At 44.5% G+C, this 20131-nt stretch overlaps 1 protein-coding gene across 1 annotated transcript in view; it reads left to right on the top strand.

Annotated features, from left to right (window-relative positions):
• F13A1 (coagulation factor XIII A chain) overlaps nt 1-20131 on the top strand; it is a 485935-nt gene that overhangs the window by 325505 nt on the left and 140299 nt on the right. The gene's annotated exons all lie outside the window — the stretch shown is intronic.

The raw sequence follows: 20131 nt of genomic DNA, 5'->3' as shown, positions 1-20131 counted from the left end.
CAAACTATAATGGCAACTATAGTGTTGATTGTACCTTCAATGAAAGGGTTGTCCCTGAATGTGAAGGCCTGGTGGACAAACGTCAGATTTGGGGGTGTTATGATTTACTCAGGAGCATGAGCCAAGGAGAATGTGGCATTCACAAATTAAGTATAAATCTTTCTCTATCAGACTTTCTGGCTAGCCTGCCAAGTACTGGATCACCGCCTGCTGCATGTTATAAAGGGATCAACAAATTGGATCTAAATAAGAACATTTGGTGCAGTGATTGTTGTTCTCACCAGTCAGAGTCACCAAAATATCACCCACACATGTAGTAGTAGATATCTGCGGATGGATTCGAGGGTCTTCCCAGGTGTCTCCATTGCTGTAATTAGCCAGATTATGGAGTCCCAGGTAGCTTAAATAGAGTCTAAGCATGTTGTATCCCTCACCATGACACAGAGATGGGCTGCTGTTGATTTCACTTTACTGCAGGCCACCATTCACAAACACCTTCCATATGAAATATGGAGTGTGGTTGAGCGTTGTATATGTGACATCAAAATCAAGGACTACGCCTTTGTTCCTCGTAAAGTTTTTTTTTCCTTTTTTAACAAAATCTAAAGATGTCCAAAAGTACTGGTAGCAGTGACACATTGAAGACAAGCCATCAGATTCTAGGAGCCTGTGCTTCAGAAGACTTCTGTTGTCAGATCGACATGAAACGTCAATTTCCAACTGTTTAGCAACATTTAATGAAAACTGCTGGAAGGACATCTAACGGTGCAGACAACACCTCTCTCCAATGACCTCTGGCAGGCAGAAATACCTCAGTATGGCAAAGAGGGAGAATTCTCCTCTCCTCAGATCCATGCATATAATCTCTTTGGAGTGGGTGTTAGAAATGGGGGTCTCTAGTTGGCAGTGGTATGAACCCTGTCCAAGTAGAGACCCTTGCTTCTATTCAGTATAAGTGAGCTACACACCTGGATAACCCCTGAACACCCCTTTGGTAGTTTGGCACAAGCAGACAGGCTTATCTCAGAGGCAATGTGTTAAGCATTTGTACACAAACACACAGTGACAGAGACAAAACACTACAAAATGGACAACACACCAGTTTAGAAAAATAAAGTATCTTTATCTAAACCAAATAAGACCAAAACAACAAAAATCCAACATACATAAATCAAAATAGCACTTTGCCAACTAGGCAATGGTCAAAACATCACAGTTAGGGCAATAAGATCACGACTTTTAGATTGCAACCGTCATAAAAACATCATCACTGCACACATCAATGCAACTTTCTGATATTATACATGTTATCATGTCAGTGTAGGGCAAAAACGACATATATCCTGACATCAGGTCATGAAATGCAGTAGTTTGGTTAGCACCAGAGACATATGAACCATCATATATCATTACAAGCTCATGGGCCCCTAAGTAACCTCATAACCACTAAGGGTGCTGCGCTCCTGCCCTCCTCCTACGTGATTTAGGGGCTATACCCCTGAATTGTCAGGAGCACAGAGCACGGCGCAACTGTGCTCCTATGAGGTAGTGTACGTCGAGTATGTGATAAATCTCCCAATAGGGGCCTCCGTTGAGGACTCATCTGGAATGTCACTAGCCACCGGGGTAAATACCCCTAAGTGTGTGCGAACACACCCCCATGCCTCAGGGCGCCACAGGTGTCCTTCCTGGGTCTCCCGCACCAAGTTAGGAAATGAAGCTCCCTGCGTTTGCGCGATGCAGCGGCACAACAAGCCTCAGCTTTCCCCACAATAGCCACAGGGGACACAGCCAGTTAATGAGCAGCATAGGACATTAGCGCCCCCGCACCAGCTCATGCCGTACCTCTTGTCAGCTGCCTCCACGGTGGGAACAAGCAGACGAGGCAGATCTTACCTCACTTTGTAGAGGCAGCCTCAGTAGTTCAGGACTCTGTAAATGCATTTTCAAGCTGACGTGCTCATTCCCAGCCAGGAAGTTTCTTCTCACTGGCTTGTGTGTGGGCGTGGCCCTGGTGGTTCTGCTCAGGTCGTGGAGGTGACGAGCAGCTGAAAGGAGCCTCAGTGGTGTGAATGGGTGCCTGCTTGTGCCCCGGGGACACCGGGTGGGCGTGTTCGAGCAGCACGCTGTTCCTCCTACCACGAGAGTGCTAAACCCCGCACCATAACAACCAGGACACTAGGAAATTAAGAGCTCATCACACACTTTCATTTTAAGGTGAGCAACAATCCACTCCTTCCCCTACTCCAGATAGAAGCAGCAACTGCAGGCCAACACACCCCACACACATCAAGGGGCAGGGCTCCTCACACAGCTTTTTCAACTCTTCCTCCTGGCAAGTTCCTTTTGAGCAAGAAGTGATCTTTTGAAGTCTTTGACTTCCCTGAGACTTCCAACAGGAGGCAAGCTCTGCATCGAGCTCATGGGGATACTTAGAATGCGACAAGGACAGTGAGTCCTTTTTCTGCCACAGACTGAAGCAGCAACTGCAGACCGACCCACTCCACACACATCCAGGAAAAGCACTACTCACACAGCTCTTCTTCCTGGCAGGTTCCTTTGTTCAGAGTATTCCAAAGTTCTGGGCCCAGAGCCCCAATATTTATACCACTTTTCTTTTTGTAGCCAGCACAAAGAAAGTCTCTGCTGCACACCAGAACCAGTTCTGCCGTGTCCAAGCTAGGCACACTGCAGGACGTGGAGACAGCATTGTGAAAGACAGCCACAGGTGAGAGTGGCAACTCCTCCCACCACTCTAGTTGCAGAAAGATCTATTCAGCCTGGCTATGAGTCACCCAGGAAAGGCAGGACACACCTTAACCCTTGTGACTGTCAAGAAAATTCCCACTTTCTAAAAGTGGCAATTTATTTTAAAACACACAATTTGAAAAACCACCTTTACTAGTTCAGAGAGTCTAAACTCCAAGTTTCTAGCTGTTCCCAATTGGAAGTTGCACATGTAAAATGTTAGAAGGCAGCTCCAATGACAGCCTATGGGAGAGCTAGTCCTTCCAATAGTGAAAAACTAGATACATAGCATTTCACTATCAAGGCATGTAACAAACCCCAGTGCATGTCCTACCCTTCACATACACTGCACCCTGCCCATATGGTTACCACGGGCCTACCTTAGGGGTGACTTACATGTACTAAAAGGGAAGGGTTTGGCATGGCAAGTGGGTGCACTTGCAGGTCGACATAGCAGTTGGAAACCACGCGTGCAGACACTGCAGTGGCTGGTCTGAGTCATATTTGAAAGTCTACTCGTGAGGGTGGCACAATTAGTGCTGCAGGTCCACTAGCAGCATTGGATTTACATGCCCTTGCACACTCTGTGCTCTTTACTAGGGAGTTACCAGTAAATCAAATATGTCAATCGTGGATAATCAATCAAAATCACAATTTACACAGAGAGCATATCCACGTTGGCACTGATCAGCAGTGGTAAAGTGTACAGAGTCCTACAGACAGAAAAAAACAGGTAAAAAAAATAGGAGGAAGAAGCAAAAAGTTTTGGGAATAACCCTGCAAAAAGGGCCGGGTCCAACAATGGGTCAAGCAGGGTGTTTACATTACAAGATGTTTATGTTTATTTGAAAATCCACTACAAGATGGTCACTATTCATTTCTTGGCTGGAATACTAAATAATAACATTTAACCTCTTTTTTATGTTTAACTTTCTTCAAAATATTCCAGGACTGGAGTTAGAATAGCAAATAAACCTCCTTGACTATTTTGGGGAAGTTGGGCTTTCTCTGAACATTTTAGTGCTGGAATTAGAATAGAAAAAATGCCCTTCTAGGTGCCCACAAAACTCTGCTTTCCTCGGGATGCATCTGCGGGCAACAAACTCTAGTATGATGTCCATCTTGTAATGGATTTACAAAAAACATGCGAAACTCAATTGTAAGAAGCCCATCACGTATGTGCATGCATGCATGGTGGCTATTTAGGAATCTTTGGCTTTGTCAATCCTTACAAAGCAATTCAACAAGCAATAGCAAAGCCTAACGTATGAGTGTGCGCACGCCAGATAGCAGGCCCGGGTGATCCGAGGATAGCGGCAAAACTAGATTCTGCACTGGAGGAGAGGTAGTTAGAGGGTGATGCAGCATAGAGACAGTGAGGGGACAGCGGAAGAGTGGAGAGGTCAACACAGAGGATTACTCCAAGTTCCATGTAACCTTACACAAAATGCCATCGCTTTAAGGATGGCCCACCCAGTCAATGGCTCATCTTCTGTACTGTATGTATGTATATGTATGTGTACTGGTAATATGAGGTCTACAAGAGGAACCTACAGCTGTCTGTAGTCGAGACCTAAAAAGGCCTGGGAGCGAACTATGAAACAAAACCTACACAGGCAAAGTACTGGGCCAGAATTTCTGTATGTGGGCATCAGAGTGCACAAGAGCTGAGCTATTAGCAGGACCAAATGTTCGAAAATGCATACTAGAGGGTGTGTCTTTCTTACCAAGAGAGCAGAAAGATTCAGGTCAGATTCTTCTGTTATTATATTGTTGTTTGTACTATGAACTGAGTGAGTTCACTTCAGTGGGTTGCAGGGGTTCAAAGGGGAGCAAGGAAATTGGATGCCCTCACATTTTTGTGTTAGTTACAAAAACAGGTATTAATTAAACTGAAGTGGTTCCAATGGCGGCTGGCATGACTTGTGGGTGGGGGGCGGGTAGTAGAGGTAGCATGGGGGTTCGCGCGGGGGGTAATAAAAAAATATAAGTACCTTTCCGGGTTCCATGCCGCCTCAGCTCCTGGCCGTGAACAAAGAAGCAGACAGCCTCCCTCACCTCCCCTAAGCCAATCACAACGCTGCAATGGCAGCGTTGTGATTCGTGAGGACGCCGACCAGCCAGGCGTCTATGGGGAGTCCTTTTCTTCATGTAGGCTGCATGTAGCCTACATGGAGAAAAGGGAGAGTGAGCATGACTGGTTTGGTCGGCCAAACAGTCAAGGTCTGAAGCATTGGGCAAGCCACTCCTCTCCTGCCCTCGAGCAGACCCGACCCACCCCCCCCAACCAAACCCTTCTGCTTTCCCGCAGTGTGGGAAGCAGTGGTTTTACCATTTTATGTTTCTGCTTCTCCCACTGCGAGAAAGCGGTGAGGCCACGCTCCTCCGCCCTAATGGAGGAACCCCCCCTGAGTGGTTCCCAGGTGCCACTGCACCTACTGCCCTATTGATAGATATACATACCCCTGTTGCACTTTATGGCTGGTTGCAAACTCGCCAGACATGTCTTTTTCCACTTCCCCAACAGCTTACCGCAATAATGCATGCTAAGTTTCCTCTGATAGAAAAAGGAAGGATGTGTCGAATTTCACCACAGGAGACACAAATCAATAACACGAAGCTAAGTGATCACACAGTAATGCACGTCAGGCATCAGCTCTAACTTGCATAGTGATTTCATGGAACATGGCAGGCATTCGTGGAAAGTGGTTTTAATGACTGGCGTTAACTCAATGGATAATTCCATTTCGGAAAAGATGGCACGCGGGGCATGATTATCTGTCAGGGCTTGAGAGCTTCTAAAGGCTGCCCTACAGCCACAAAGCGCTGTAAATGGGAACACGCAATCATTTGGCTGAAGTCTGTTTCCTGCAATCTTCGAAAATGAAAATGATGCGACTCTGTTGGAATGTAATGACTGGAAAAAGTGGTGCCCAAAACTGAGAAATAATTGGGATGATATATTTAATTTTAATCCAACAGTAAACTATGTTATATTTTACCATTTGTTTTAAATAATAAAAAAAAGCAAGCACAATTATATTAAGGAAAACCACACTAAACCGGTTTAACAAAATTATGGAATTTTCCACAGTACAAACTTAAGGCTGTAACGTTTTAGGATTAGAAAAAAATCTGTATATTTTGGGCAATATATATTTTCCTACCATTTCCACTGAGAGCCTTACTTCGCAAACCCTCGTCCCTAATCAGAGTCTACTAAAGACTGACTATAGGCTGGTAATAATATACGCTGCAGGAAAAGGTCAAGGAAACCCTTTTATGTTTTCTTGGGATGCTAAATCTTTGCCCTCGATGGAGACATCTCCCTTATGATTTAGAGCTCGAGTCTGCACTTCGAGAATCTCTTACTTGTGACTGCCGTTCTATTAAACTAGGCAGGGCGGACTGGCCGTAGCGGGCATCGGGCGTTTCCCCGAGAGGCTGGAAAGGTGGGTGGGGCCGGTTTTGTAGTGGTGGGGGCCGGTTTTACAGCAGTGCTGCAATATCGGTCCACAGTAACAAAAGCAAGCAAATGAGGGCTCTTGCCAAGGATGATAATACCAGTGGTGGCTGCTGACTTTTCAAAGTGGTGGCGCGTAAAAGTTGGATGTGAGTTGGACTTAGTAGGAGATCAAAGCGAGCGGGCTGAACTAAAATAAGGAGGTGATTGGGAGGGGTTTTCTCTCAGAGAAAACTTAGAGAAAAACAGCACAGCACTCTTCATACTCTCCACGGGGCAATACAATGGGCAAAGGTGTACTCAAGCAAGCTGTGACATATGCCACCAATAGATATAATTAAACATCCTGCATATACATGTTTATTGTAAATCTGGATTATCTGTACAGATCAATGAAAGTAACAGTGCTTTCAAGATGTGCAGTGCAGGTTTGGATTAGAGGCATTAGAAAACAGAGCTCTCCAGGCACCATGAATGTTATTAATTTAGAAGAACAAGCTTAGTTTTTAAATCTCAGTTTCATTCACAGCCTCCTTGAGAAACGGCTGCACGCCAGCAATCTTTGGAGCAACATGTGGAACACAAGCAGTCCCAGACAGTACATCACAAAAACTCCCATGATGTGAAGCAGGATTGTTTTTCTCATTCTGGGGCACATGTGTAATCCACAGCACAAGAAGTGATACAAACTATTCGTGAGCACACTGTGCAGCCAGTCCTGTGCTACACTTGTGATGGAGACCAATTTCTTCCTTATCTCTCCTTTATATTGCCCCTGCCTTCCCCACCCCTCAGTCTTACTGTGTCTTCCTCCTTCTCTATCCATATTGTTGCCTTGCTTCTCTTAATTTCTTCTAATTTCATACTCCCCCCGTCACTCCCTAGCTCATGTTTTCTGCTCCTTTTTAAATAAATTAACTTCTAGGATCCACTGTTAATTACACTTTACCACTGGTTCGTCCCACTGCTAGCGTGGCAACCGATAACTGCCTTTTTGTCCTTACTCACACTCACCAGCACTTCTGTCTATACCAGTAACAGCCCATGCGCTTACCTGTTCATCCTTTGTGTCACTTTTGTGTCTTTGACCCCCACTCCATTATCCCCAGCTTCATACATAGCAGACAGGTAGATTGGAGTATAAATTGGAGTATAAATTATATTACAGCATCTTATTATTCTTGCACGCAAGTTTTTTGTTCAGACCCATTGTAGTCAGTATGGGTTAGTACGTGCAATTATGACAACTGCAAATGTACGCACACATATTCTACTCTGAAGTTGAACTTGGTGCTAGAAAAAGGGGAAACATCCCCTCTACAACAAGGTTTTTACCTCGTTGTGCCTTTACAACGTATTCTTTAGCATGCATATTTTTACCACAAATATGCATTTACAATGCATGCCAATACCACGCATTTAAGGTAAGTTGGGGGTCTCCCCCCCCAAATACATTGTTTTTAAATCTAAAAACAATGCGTGGTATTGTCATGCGTTGTAAATGCATATTCACAGTAAGACTGAGAGAGCACAAGTTTGGAAAAAAAATGTATAAGTACGCCATATTTACAAGCACGTAGTTAGTTTAAACATGTTTTGCACACGAGTGTTTTATATCCAGGAGTGAAATATACAGAGTGTTTTATATTCAGTAGTGAAATGTATAGAATGTTAAGTAGAGTAACTATAATTGTAACGGTGTGAGATTAATGTAGAAATGTTGGAATATGTGTGAAAACCTCATGTTCTCATGTTAAAAGAATCATGTCCGAATTAAATGTAACTTTAAAATCCAGTATAATGTGTAGGCCTTAGAGCAATTCACAGCAAACCTGAACGTGCTGCTAAAATAATGTGAGATAAGGTTGACATGGTTCTTCCAAATGTACTATTGAACTTAGGGTTAAAAGTATATGCTTTATAGATGTGTTATTTTAGAAACGTATGCTAGTTAAGAATGTTTGCTGTTTAAATCAAGTTAACGTTTTAAGAGTGCAGGGACCTGCTGCATGTAAATCAAGTAGGCCAGAGGAGATAATGTCATGTCGTTTAAATCGTCATGTGCTCGTTAGAGAAGAGGTCGCGAGGTGTCCAGCACAGAGCTTTGAGAGTGTTTTACGACTAAAGATATGGTGGAGTCTGGAATTTGAGGCCCACTGCAGGACGAGCTGTATGCAGGTGCGAGGGTCCTAATCAGCTCGAATGAAAGGGACTTTGTTCAGTGGCGCCTTGCGCAGGCCTGTAGGAGTTTCCAGGAATTTCAGGGGGTATCAGCGCACTGAAGAAGAAGCCTGGGAACCAAGGTCAACTATAACGAGGGTCTTCAAGAGTACCATCATGGAGTTTGCCGCGCAAAGATGTACCACGTGAGGGGCGTCCCAAGGGGCGTTTCTGTTGGAAATGTGATTTGGTATTAGGGAAAGAGACCCGGGAGGAGAGCAGAGCAGATGATTTTGGGAGCCTGAGGAAGCGGATGGGTAGGCAGATAGGCTGATCAGGAGAGACCCATTATTAGAGAAGAGACAAAGAGAAGTGCGTGATCTTCTTAGGAAGTCACCACGGCTGACACCTAGAGGGTTAAGATCTTGCTAAGTAGGGATGTCATTTAAAATAGTGTAGGGACAGACTAACTTTAATTTTCTTTTCTGTAATGACTTTGAGATTGCAACTTATATCTATTTTGACAACCCTTATGGTTTTTGAGCTTGTACTTATTATTTTTTTCTTCAGACTTAGAATATTCAAGAAGTTCATGTTTATAGTGATACCAATTTACCTTTTGAATCTCATTTTGAGAAGTTTGTATCTTCAGTTATCTTTGACTTTATATTAAATCTTTAAAACTTAAATTTGGTCAGTGGTCATTTAGAGTGGTGTAAGTTCTTAAATTGATTGACTTATTGCGAGATTACCTTTTACTCAACGACAGGTACCAACGATTCAGTCGACATAGTTTGGGATTTGGTAAGATAATTAGTAACCAGTAATCCCGCGTTAGCAGTTGGTAGCAGAGTGAGGATGGTTATCTTCTTGAGGAAGGTAATCTAGAGAGGTTAGTTTACCCCAAGGCCCGAGACGCCGAGAGACGAGCAGCGGAAGAATCGTGTGCCGAAAGGTGCAGACGGTGCGAGAAAAGCAGCAGTATCGGAGAGTGAGTATAAAAAGGGTCATGCGTGAACAGATTGCGGTGTTTTGTGTTGTATTTGTATTGTAATGTCTTGCGGAGTTGAATGCCTGTAGTGTGAATGAGAGAAGGTTGTGAGCGCGCGCAACCTGGTAAGCTGGTAACCTGGTAAATGGGTGAACTGGTGAAATCTTAAGTTCAGGCCAGAGCTTAAGTGGTTTTGGGTGTATCGAACATCCAGGGTAGTTGTCGACCATAGTACGGAGGTCACGAGGTACCATTGACCGCCGTGGATCCAAGATAGGGGGAGTGTAAGAGTGAGTGTATGAGTAACGGACGCTGGTCGAAAGTTACTGTGTGTGAGTAACCTATCGGAGAAGGCGATTGTCTAGAAGTAAACGGAAAGACATTTCGCCAAGTTAAGGTGACAACTACAGAAAGACTGTGGGCGTACAGTCAAAGAAAGGTGATCGCTTGGACGGAAGTAATCATTTTTCGGAGTATGAATGGGACGCGTGCATGACCGAGGAGACGAGCTGAGAAAGGAGGGGAACTGCTGCGAAGGGGGACGGGTGACGTCGGCTAGAGCCGCGCTGTGATTGAGCGGTTGGTGTGACGTTAGCTAGAGCCGCGCTCTGGTTGGGCGGCTAGAGTGACGTCGGGAGAAAAGTCGCGTACGGATAGGCCAGTTAGTGAGAACGGCGCTGAGATTGGTGGAGTGTCATCAGGAAGTAAACAAACGCGGAGAAAAGAGAAATCATGAAGTGTTTTAAGTGTTTGAAAGGGATTTTTAAACGTAAACGAAGTGAACATTATTACGGGGAGGAGGCTCCGCCGGAGGGTACGCCAGCTCATTATATGGCAACGAATGTGGGGCTGCATACCATATTGTGGATTGGGGCTTGGAATAAGCTTACGGAAGGGAATGAGGAAATGCAGTTCCCGAGGTACGGGACGTTTAAATTAGAGGTGTTACATCGGCTAAAAGCAACCATGTCCTCATTGAAACCCTCGCCCAGACCAACACAGTTTGAAGCCCTTAATGCATGGATTAAGGCTGCACACGACCGAAATTTGAACAGGCGTCAACAAAGACTGACGCGATCGGTAAGGGCAGTGCGAGATTCCAAATGGGATGAGGAGGAAAAGCGTTGGAGGGTACAGACTATTGAGGTGGAGAAAATGTATCCGATGAGGGAGGTGTCAGGAGGAGGAAACCTCATGGAAGAAGACGAGGAAAGCGAGACGGAGGACAATCTGATAAACAGATTGTTAATGGATAGACCACCTCCGAGAGTTGAGGAAATTGAAGATAGAGGGCTTGCAAGGGAAGATGGGAATGACATAGAGGGATATACACCACTCCCTATATCGGAATGGACACCTATCAAAAGTGGAGAAACACCTCCAAACAACACTGTACAGAGTGTAGTGGGAAGGTTTGCGGTGCAGAAAACGCCAACCACAGAAAGGGTTGAGTCTGTGGGATTGCCAGACGCTCTTCAAGTGCCTGTTACCATAGGACCCATAGTTTCGATCTATAATTCTGAGAGAGATAGAGGGGAACAACAAAGGCAATTAGATAGAGAAAGGATCGAGATGGAAAGGAGGAATAATGTGACAAATGCATGGAAACAATTGCCAGGTTCGGTAACATGGAACACCCCATTAGACACAACTGTCGGTCCCAATTCAGAACAGGGAGGTCCGAGAGGACCAATGGATCTAAGGGGACCACGGCCAAGATCTTTTTCAGAGTTAAGAGCTGATTTGAGGGAATGGGACGGGTCCATAGTATCTCCAAGTAACAGGACAAGAACAGAACCAGAGTGGGAAAGCAGGGGTAACGGGACTGTATCTCATTGCGGGGCCAGCGAAAGCAGTCAGGGCCGGGAAGGCCAAAGTCAAGAGAATAGAGGGGATGCATGTCCTACAAATCAGAGAGAACAGCCGGAACAAAATACTAGGATTGTAGAATGTGAGGAAATGTCCCGTCTCTGGGGGAAAGGAGGAGATGAGGCGGTACGGGCTTTTCAGAATAGGTTTAGGTGCCTTCATCATACACTTGGGGAAGACGTTCAACATTGGAGAAAGGAGAACAGCGATAGGTCCCGCCACGCCTCGAATAATCAGGAATCACAGGGAAGTAGGGAAGAAAGAGGGAGTAATGGAACATCTTACCCTGCATCCCGTGAAACTAGCCAGGATGGGGAGAGAGAGGCTAGGAGGCATGAAGGAGTGTTTCACCACCCACCCCGAGAAGATGGAAAGGCATGGGACCTAGAGAGATGGGAACAGGGGAGGACTCCCTATAACTCACCAATACCTAAACGAAGATCTCGGAGCTGGGATGGGAGAGATGCGGATGGAGGAGCTAAATTGAGTGTCTTGAAAGCTGAAATTAAGGCAAAAAGGCTTGATGTTACTAGTTTAAAATCAGATGTTGACGAGATAATAGATGGAACATTACCTTTGGAAAGGATAGAATTGTATGAACAGGATGAGTTATTGTTCATGGCAAAGGATATTACTAGGAAAGCTAGAGCGTTTCATGAGAAACTGACTGATTTGGCAGATAGATATGCCGTGGATTTGTCTAGGACAAGGGCATTACAGAGTAACCACAGATTACAGTACGCAGACCAGGATCTAGATGAGAAGAGAACTACTGGATTAAAAACACACATAAGGGAGCTGGTATCAGGGATAAGAGTGTGGAGAGAATTGGACAAATGGGAAGAAAGGTGGTCAAAAAAGGGCACAGTTAGACGAAGTGCAAATGTGATGACCCCCGAGGGAAGGGTAATGCACATGGAGGCATTCCCTTTGCGAGAAATATCAAACGGAAATTATGTACATGTGCCCTGGAGTAGAGGAGATTTAGCTGCATTTACCAACTCATTTCCGAAGTTGCGGGACAATCCAGTAGAGTGGTATAAGCAGGTAGAAAGGTTTGTTAAAATTTCGAAGGTATTGTGGATTGATTTGAACACGTTGTTTGACATCGTGGTCCCATCTGATCTGTGGACCCCTTGTAAGACTAGTGTTGAATGGCCAAATACTGAACCAGTGAGGGATCTTCGGACTAATGGACCGTCCGAGATTGTCATGCAAAAGTATGAAAGGGTAATAGCATGGCTGAAAGATAAGGTACCACCACAGGATATAGATTGGGTAAAAATAGACCGAACAAGGCAGGAACCCAAGGAGACAGTTCACGAGTTTTATGAAAGGTTATTGAAAACATTCAAGCAATACAGTGGACTAGATGTAATGGATCCCAAAGATATAGGGCAGTTTGTGTCAAAGTTTGTCTTGGGGTTGAGACCTGATATTTGTTTGATGATACAGCAACATTTAATCTGTTGGCAGAACAAACCACTAGATGAGATTTTACGTTATGCGAGGTACTGCAGTGACGAGATAGATTCTAAAGCCAAGAATCTAAAGGAGAAATTGATGGTGGTGCAAATGCAGTCCGCTGGGAAGGGTGGCCAGCAGAAACAGGGGATGGGACGAAAACCAAACGGTCAGAATAAGGACAATGAGGAAGGGCAGAGACCTAGGATAGACTTTGCCACTTTAAAGAAAACGACAAAGTGCCATCAGTGTCACCAGGTGGGGCATTGGCGACGCGAGTGTCCCTTTAACCCTGAAAATGGAGAGCTAGAAGTAGAAGAGCAGGTCCAAGAAGTCCCAGTGCAAAAGGTGACAGTTCCAGGAGGCAAGGTGGCCAAAGGGGGGACTTCGGCTCCACGGGCCCAATTCCCACAGCCACCGAAGATAGCAGCTGGGGGAAAGGTCTTTAAACAAATGCCTCTATTCATCGAGGAAGAAAAGTGTTATTACATTGATCCATTGACTGGACAACGTGTGAGCAGTGAAGAGGACTGTACCCTCGGGGCAGTCCTAGAAGTGGATCAAAGAGGGCCATTTGTTGAGGCAGAAGTGGCAGGGTGTCCCACTACGTTCTTAGTGGATACTGGGGCTACTCGTTCGACTCTGAGATCAGCGGTGGTTCCAGACTTGCCGATGTCAGGGGAAACAATTCAGGTGGTAGGAGTCGCAAATAAAAGAATGACTAGTCCTTTGACAGAACCAGTGTCTGTGAAAATTGGAAACCACATGAACGAACATCAGTTTGTGGTTTGTGACTCGAGTCCGGTATGTCTGTTAGGAAGGGATTTGTTGTGCAAATTGAACTGCACCATATACTGCACCCCGCAAGGAGTGGAGGTACAGACTACCGACGAAGATGCTACTTTTAAGGTGGCCAATTCGAAATCTTGTGTAGAACTATATCCTACTCTGACTGTAGAAGATCTTCCCCAAGATTTAAGAGATGCAGTGGCGTCAGAGGTGTGGGATTTCACAGGAGAAGAAATAGGATTGATTAAGGGGGTAGGGCCGGTAAAAATATTGGTAAAACCAAATGTTGAGTTTCCAAGAACGCCTCAATACAAATTGTCCCAGGAAACGATTGCGGGAATAAAACCTGTGATCGAGTCAATGATACAGCAGGGAATACTGAAAGAAATCGTGGGTAGTCCTTGTAACTCCCCGATTATGGGTTTGCAGAAACCTAGCGGGAAATTCAGGATAGTGCAGGATTTACGAAAAATTAACAACATAGTCGTTTCATGTTGTCCCGTGGTACCAAATCCATCAGTGATACTGTTTCAAATACCATGTCAAGCAGAATGGTTCACAGTGATAGATCTTTGTCAGGCTTTCTTTTCAATCCCATTGGATGAAGAGAGCAGGTATCTTTTTGCTTTTAAAATGGAAGATCGCGTTTTAACATGGTGTCGAATCCCACAAGGATTCACAGACAGCCCATCCATCTTCAACCAGTTGTTGAAGAAGAATCTCGAAAATCTAGTACTACCGCAGAACTCGGTTCTGGTACAGTACATAGATGACCTACTTGTTGCGTCAGAGACAGAGGAAGCTTGCAAAGCAGATTCAATTGCCTTACTGAACCATTTAGCTGAAAATGGACATAAGGTATCTCCGAGCAAGTTGCAGTATTGTCTGACAGAAGTACAGTATCTAGGGCACAGGTTAGAAAAAGGGAAACGTAAGGTGTCCCCAGAGAGGATTGAGGCGATAATGAAAATGAATGCGCCTACAACACAGAGAGAAGTTAGAATGTTCCTAGGAATGGTGGGTTACTGCCGACAGTGGATAGTTAACTTTTCACTGAAAGCAAAGCCCTTACAGAAACTGACGCACAAGGAGGTGAGTGATCCGGTACCATGGGATGAAGAATGTCTGGTGGCATTTTTACAGCTGAGAGACGATTTATGTCTTGCTCCGGCTCTGGGAATGCCAGATTACGAAAAGTCATTTTCACTCTATTGCTGTGAGAGAGAGGGATGTGCTTTGTCAGTCTTGGCACAGACCCACGGAAATGCCCGTAGACCAGTTGCATATTTTTCGGCTACATTAGATCCAGTAGCCGCAGCGTTGCCCGGATGTCTCAAATCCGTTGCTGCAACAGGTGTCAGCATTGAAAGGAGCGAAAGTATTGTGATGGGACATCCAGTAGTGGTGTATGTACCACATTCAGTTGAATTGCTAATGACCAGGACGAAGACGCAGCATCTGACCAATAGTAGGCTCACGCGCTACGAGCAAGTTATACTTGCCGCAGAGAACGTGACTCTCAGGAGATGCTCTGTCTTGAATCCTGCTACTTTGATGCCATTACCTACTGTGATAGAAGGCGAAGGATGTGAAGACCACGATTGCCTTGATGTGACTGAACTATGCACGAAACCCAGACCAGATATTGTGGATGAGCCATTGTCAGACCCCGATGAAATTTATTTTGTTGATGGCTCATGTTTAAGAGACGATACTGGTCGGTTGAGAGCAGCTTATGCTGTTTGTACCATTACTGGAGTTGTGGAAGCCGCTTGCCTGGAAGGAGTACATTCCGCACAGGTAGCAGAAATTATTGCCCTAACTCGTGCCTGCATAGCAGGAAACGGAAAGAGAGTCACCATATACACTGACAGCCAATATGGTTTCGGTGTGGTTCATGATTTCGGGCAGTTGTGGTCTCAGAGGGGTTACATGACCTCCTCTGGTTCGCCCATTCGAAATGGAGAATTTGTGCGGCTGTTGTTAGAAGCATTGCAAGGTCCAGTTGATATCGCAATAGTAAAATGTGTAGCTCATACTAAGAATACAGATTTTGTGTCACAAGGCAACAGATACGCTGATGAAGTCGCACGCTATTGTGCGGAACAAAATTATTCTTTCTCAAAGGTGGAAATAGAAGGTGCAGAAGAAAAGACTGAATTAAGTATGATGTTAGAAACTGTAGACACTTGGGAGGATTTAAGAATAATGCAGGAGAACGCACCTGAAACAGAGAAAAAGGCATGGGAAATAGCAGGTTGCGTGCGAAGTGAAATGGATTTTTGGGTTTCAGCAGATGGGAGAGCTGTGTTACCTGAAGAATTAGCTAATCCCATGGCGAGAGAAATACATGGTCCAGTACATCTAGGAAGGGATGCTATGATGAGAGTGTTTAGGCAAACTTGGTATTGCCCTAAATTTAGAATAGCAGCAGAATCAGTATGTAAACGATGTGTTACCTGCCAACAACTGAACGTAGGCAAACGAACACCAGTCACACTGAGTCACATTGGGAGGTCGGGGGGGCCTTTCAATAGAATGCAATTAGATTTCATCGAAATGCCAAGAGTCAATCGCCTTAGATATGTGTTGGTGATTGTATGCGTATTTTCCAGATGGGTTGAAGCGTACCCTACACGTAGGTGCGATACACTCACAGTGGCAAAGTTGTTGCTCAGGGAGTTGATACCGCGCTTCGGGGTGCCTGCCTCTTTGGAATCGGACAGAGGAAAACATTTTAACAGCGAAATAGTGAAGATGTTGTGCTCCACACTGAATATCGATCAAAAGCTGCATTGTAGTTATCGACCAGAAGCTTCAGGAATTGTGGAACAAGTGAACGGCACGTTGAAGAATAGATTGGCTAAAGTAGTGGCATCCACATCTTTGAGTTGGCCAGATGCTCTTCCTTTAGTGCTCATGAGCATGCGCAGCACCCCTGACAGGAGGACAGGTCTCTCTCCCCACGAGATCCTGATGGGGAGGGCCATGAGACTTCCTACAGTTCCAACTACTGCCCTATTGAATATTACAGATGATCTGATCTTGGATTATTGTAAAGGACTGTCTGACGCCATCCATTCTGTGTCCCTTCAGGTGCATGCGGCTGAAGTTCCAGCATCGAGGAACCTGTGTCATGATCTGAACCCAGGGGACTGGGTCTTAGTTAAAAAACTCGTCCGGAAGAACTGCCTAGATGTTCGCTGGCGTGGGCCCTTTCAGGTAATCCTGATAACGAACACCGCGGTGAAGTGCGGGGGGCTGCCAAATTGGATCCATGCTTCCCATACTCGAAGAGTTCCAGCACCTCTAGAAGGAACAGCTCCCATCCCAGACGAAAGCCCGGAAGTGGAAGAAGAGTCGCAAGAAGGGATTGAGGCAGCTGAGGGGGTGTCAGAAGAAGTTGGGAACGCAACGGATTCAGAAGAAGAGCGAAGGCAGGACGGCAGTGAGACGGAAGACGCAACTGAAGGAGAGAGCAGAAGTGAATACGACTCAGACTCAGATCCGTATCAGAGCGACCAAGAACCAAGTGAGAGGACAAGGAATAGGAGAATAAGGCTTGGAGCTGCCACTTGGCCAACAAGGAGAAGAAGGCTAAGTTTGAGGTCGGCCCAGGAAGAAACGCTTGCTCCTATATCCGAAGACTCAGATCCAGAAGAAGATATCCAGGATCAAGCCGAGGAGGGTCTTAGAAGATCAAGGAGGGTGCGAGTGCCTAGTAGAAGATACTCTACTCCCGACTGGACCTACCTCGTTGCAGATGTCTGGGAGACACAGAACAGGGAGGATCAGGGAAGTGGAACTGATCAGAACTGACCCGATCATCACAGTGCAAATAAGGTTTCTACTGCCAGGAGCGGAGACCGAAAGGTTGCTGACACTCAACATCGTTCATCCTGCTCTCCTGAGTGGAATAAGAAAATTGATTTTAGAGACAGTTGAGTTTCCAGTTTGCTGTTCACGATATCCAATATTGGAGGGAACTCTTCTTCGTTTGGAAATGCTTGAGCGAGTAGTAGAAATGCTAGGAGCGCTTATTGTTGTGGATTAATACCATATTGCGAATGTCTTCAAAGGGGCGCAGAACTGGAAAGGTGAAGAAAGTGATCTTGATTAGAACGGACCCCTTTGTAATTGTGGATGTAGAACTGATAGTACCAGGAGTAGAAATTGAAAAAACGCTAACTCTCAATTTTGTCCGTCCACTTGTCTTGAGCGAAATAAGGAGAATAATCCTAGAAAAAGTTGACTTTCCATGTTGTGGTACGAACTGCCCAGAACCTGAGGGAATGATACTTCGGATGGACATTTATGAAGACGTAGTGTCACTCCTTGAGTCATACATAACTTCAGACGAAAATAAGACTGTTGAAAAGAAATTGTAAAATTTTTGCAAGATAACCTAGCGCCGAGTGGAAGAAGAAAAGTGGTAGGGGTTTCATTTTAGTGGATGGAGAAGGGCTAGGGTTGTCTAAATTTCTACTGGACTTTGAACTGTTTTGCGGAAACAAATTGTCAAGCTTCCAAGTGTTCAAAAGAGAGACATTGCAAGAGAGAAAGACTTTGTTAGAAAAGAAGAGGAAGTGAATGCTGGAAGAAAGTCAAAAACTACACTGTTTGAGAACATGGAGGCTGGCAACCCGAACCGCAGGGCAAAATGTATAGCTGTTACACTTTTAGGAGTAGTGGTTTCTCTTATAATTTTAGTGGTAACTGTTTCATTTCTAGCGGGACACGAAGGGGATGAAACCGCAGTCAAGGAGGATAAGGGAGTATCAACACCGAAAACTACCATTATTAAGGAGAAGGGAAACATCAATGAGAAAGACAAAGCGTTGTTAGATGCAGAAATAAAAAGGCTTCACACAGATGAGTCACAGGGAAATTACAAGTCAAATGCTTATGCTAAATTGCTTTATGAATATTTTGATGCCATGGAAGTGAAGGATTGTTACGTTTGTATGCAATTACCAGCTTCAGTGGAGGAGGGTATCAGATACCATCATCTTCCGTTGACGTATGGAATAACGTGTAGTTTATTGTTGAGCATGTTTTATGGACGAGAAGGATTCGAGTATTATTTCTCGAATTTCGACTCGACATTGCCAGAGGTTCCGAATTTCAAGCATTTGAACAAATGGGACTACTACAAAAGCGAAGACAGATTACACAAATGGTTTATTCCATGGAAAACGTTAGATACTTCACATGCTCGAAGAAACAATCTGACTTGTCAAATATCAGAGGTTGAGAAAAAGTTTATAGCACAGGTAGATACTAGATACAGGAGGCAGAAGATTTTGAAGGCATCAGGACAATGGGAAACAGATTGGACCAAGGAGGAAAGGGCACATCAAAGAAAAGGTAGTATTGGTCCAATTGCTTTGGATAAGGATAAACGGGGAAAACTGTGCATTCACAGGAGTTACTCCTATTATGAAAACTTTTATGTAGGTCAAGTCCATTGTGAACATGCCTTTCAATTGGAGTATTACTCTAAGAACTTTTTGAAAGGGATGCAAGCAATACCAAATGTATATTTTGTATGTGGAAGAAATGCCTATGTGAAGTTACCAGATAATTGGTACGGATCATGCTATCTGGCTGTTGTCTTCCCTAAAATATATCATGTTGAGAATTTAGACACGCCTAAGAAGGAAATATCAACTAGATGGAAACGAGGGCTGGGTGCAGCAGAAGTAGTTGGAGATGTACTAGGTGCTGCATTCCCTTTCTTAGGATTGATAATGAATGACATCAAAATTAGGAGGTTAGCAACAGTCGTAGATAGGCTATCTGCCAGTACTGCAAGATCATTGATGCTGATAGAAGGGGAGATGCAATCGATTAGGGCAATGGTTCTTCAGAACCGACTTGCTTTAGACGTTCTGTTAGCTAAAGAGGGAGGAGTCTGTAAGGCCTTGAAGGTCCAGGAATGCTGTACTTACATTCCAGACAATTCAAAGCCTCTAGAGAAGTATATACAAAACATCACTGCCATACACTACGAAATTGAGGACCTAGCAAAGGTAAATGTGTGGGAAAAAGTAGGTCATGGAATGGGTAAAGTTGGAAGTTGGTTTGCCAACTTAGGAAAGGGTATCGTTTGGTACATACTGAAACCCATCATCATAATAGTGATTTGTGTAATCACTTTGTGGGGATTGGTGCGTTTGTATCAATGTTATAGAGCAAATAGGTTACAGAGAGCTATGAAGAAACAGGAAGAAGAGTTGACAGCGATGCAGGACACTCAATATAAGAGTCTGAAAGCATTAGAGAGTATGAAAAGAGGTGGAACTGCCCTGTCTTCTCTTTGAAGGGTTCTACATTTTTTTGGTGTCTTGGTGATGATGACCCCTGAAGGTCATCAAAGGGGGGACTGAGAGAGCACAAGTTTGGAAAAAAAATGTATAAGTACGCCATATTTACAAGCACGTAGTTAGTTTAAACATGTTTTGCACACGAGTGTTTTATATCCAGGAGTGAAATATACAGAGTGTTTTATATTCAGTAGTGAAATGTATAGAATGTTAAGTAGAGTAACTATAATTGTAACGGTGTGAGATTAATGTAGAAATGTTGGAATATATGTGAAAACCTCATGTTCTCATGTTAAAAGAATCATGTCCGAATTAAATGTA

This window comes from Lissotriton helveticus, chromosome 4_1 (assembly GCF_964261635.1).
Source record: "Lissotriton helveticus chromosome 4_1, aLisHel1.1, whole genome shotgun sequence".
Taxonomy (NCBI): Eukaryota; Metazoa; Chordata; class Amphibia; order Caudata; family Salamandridae; genus Lissotriton; species Lissotriton helveticus.
The sequence above is the reverse complement of the archived record's forward strand: the minus strand, read 5'-3'. Positions and strand labels throughout refer to the sequence as shown.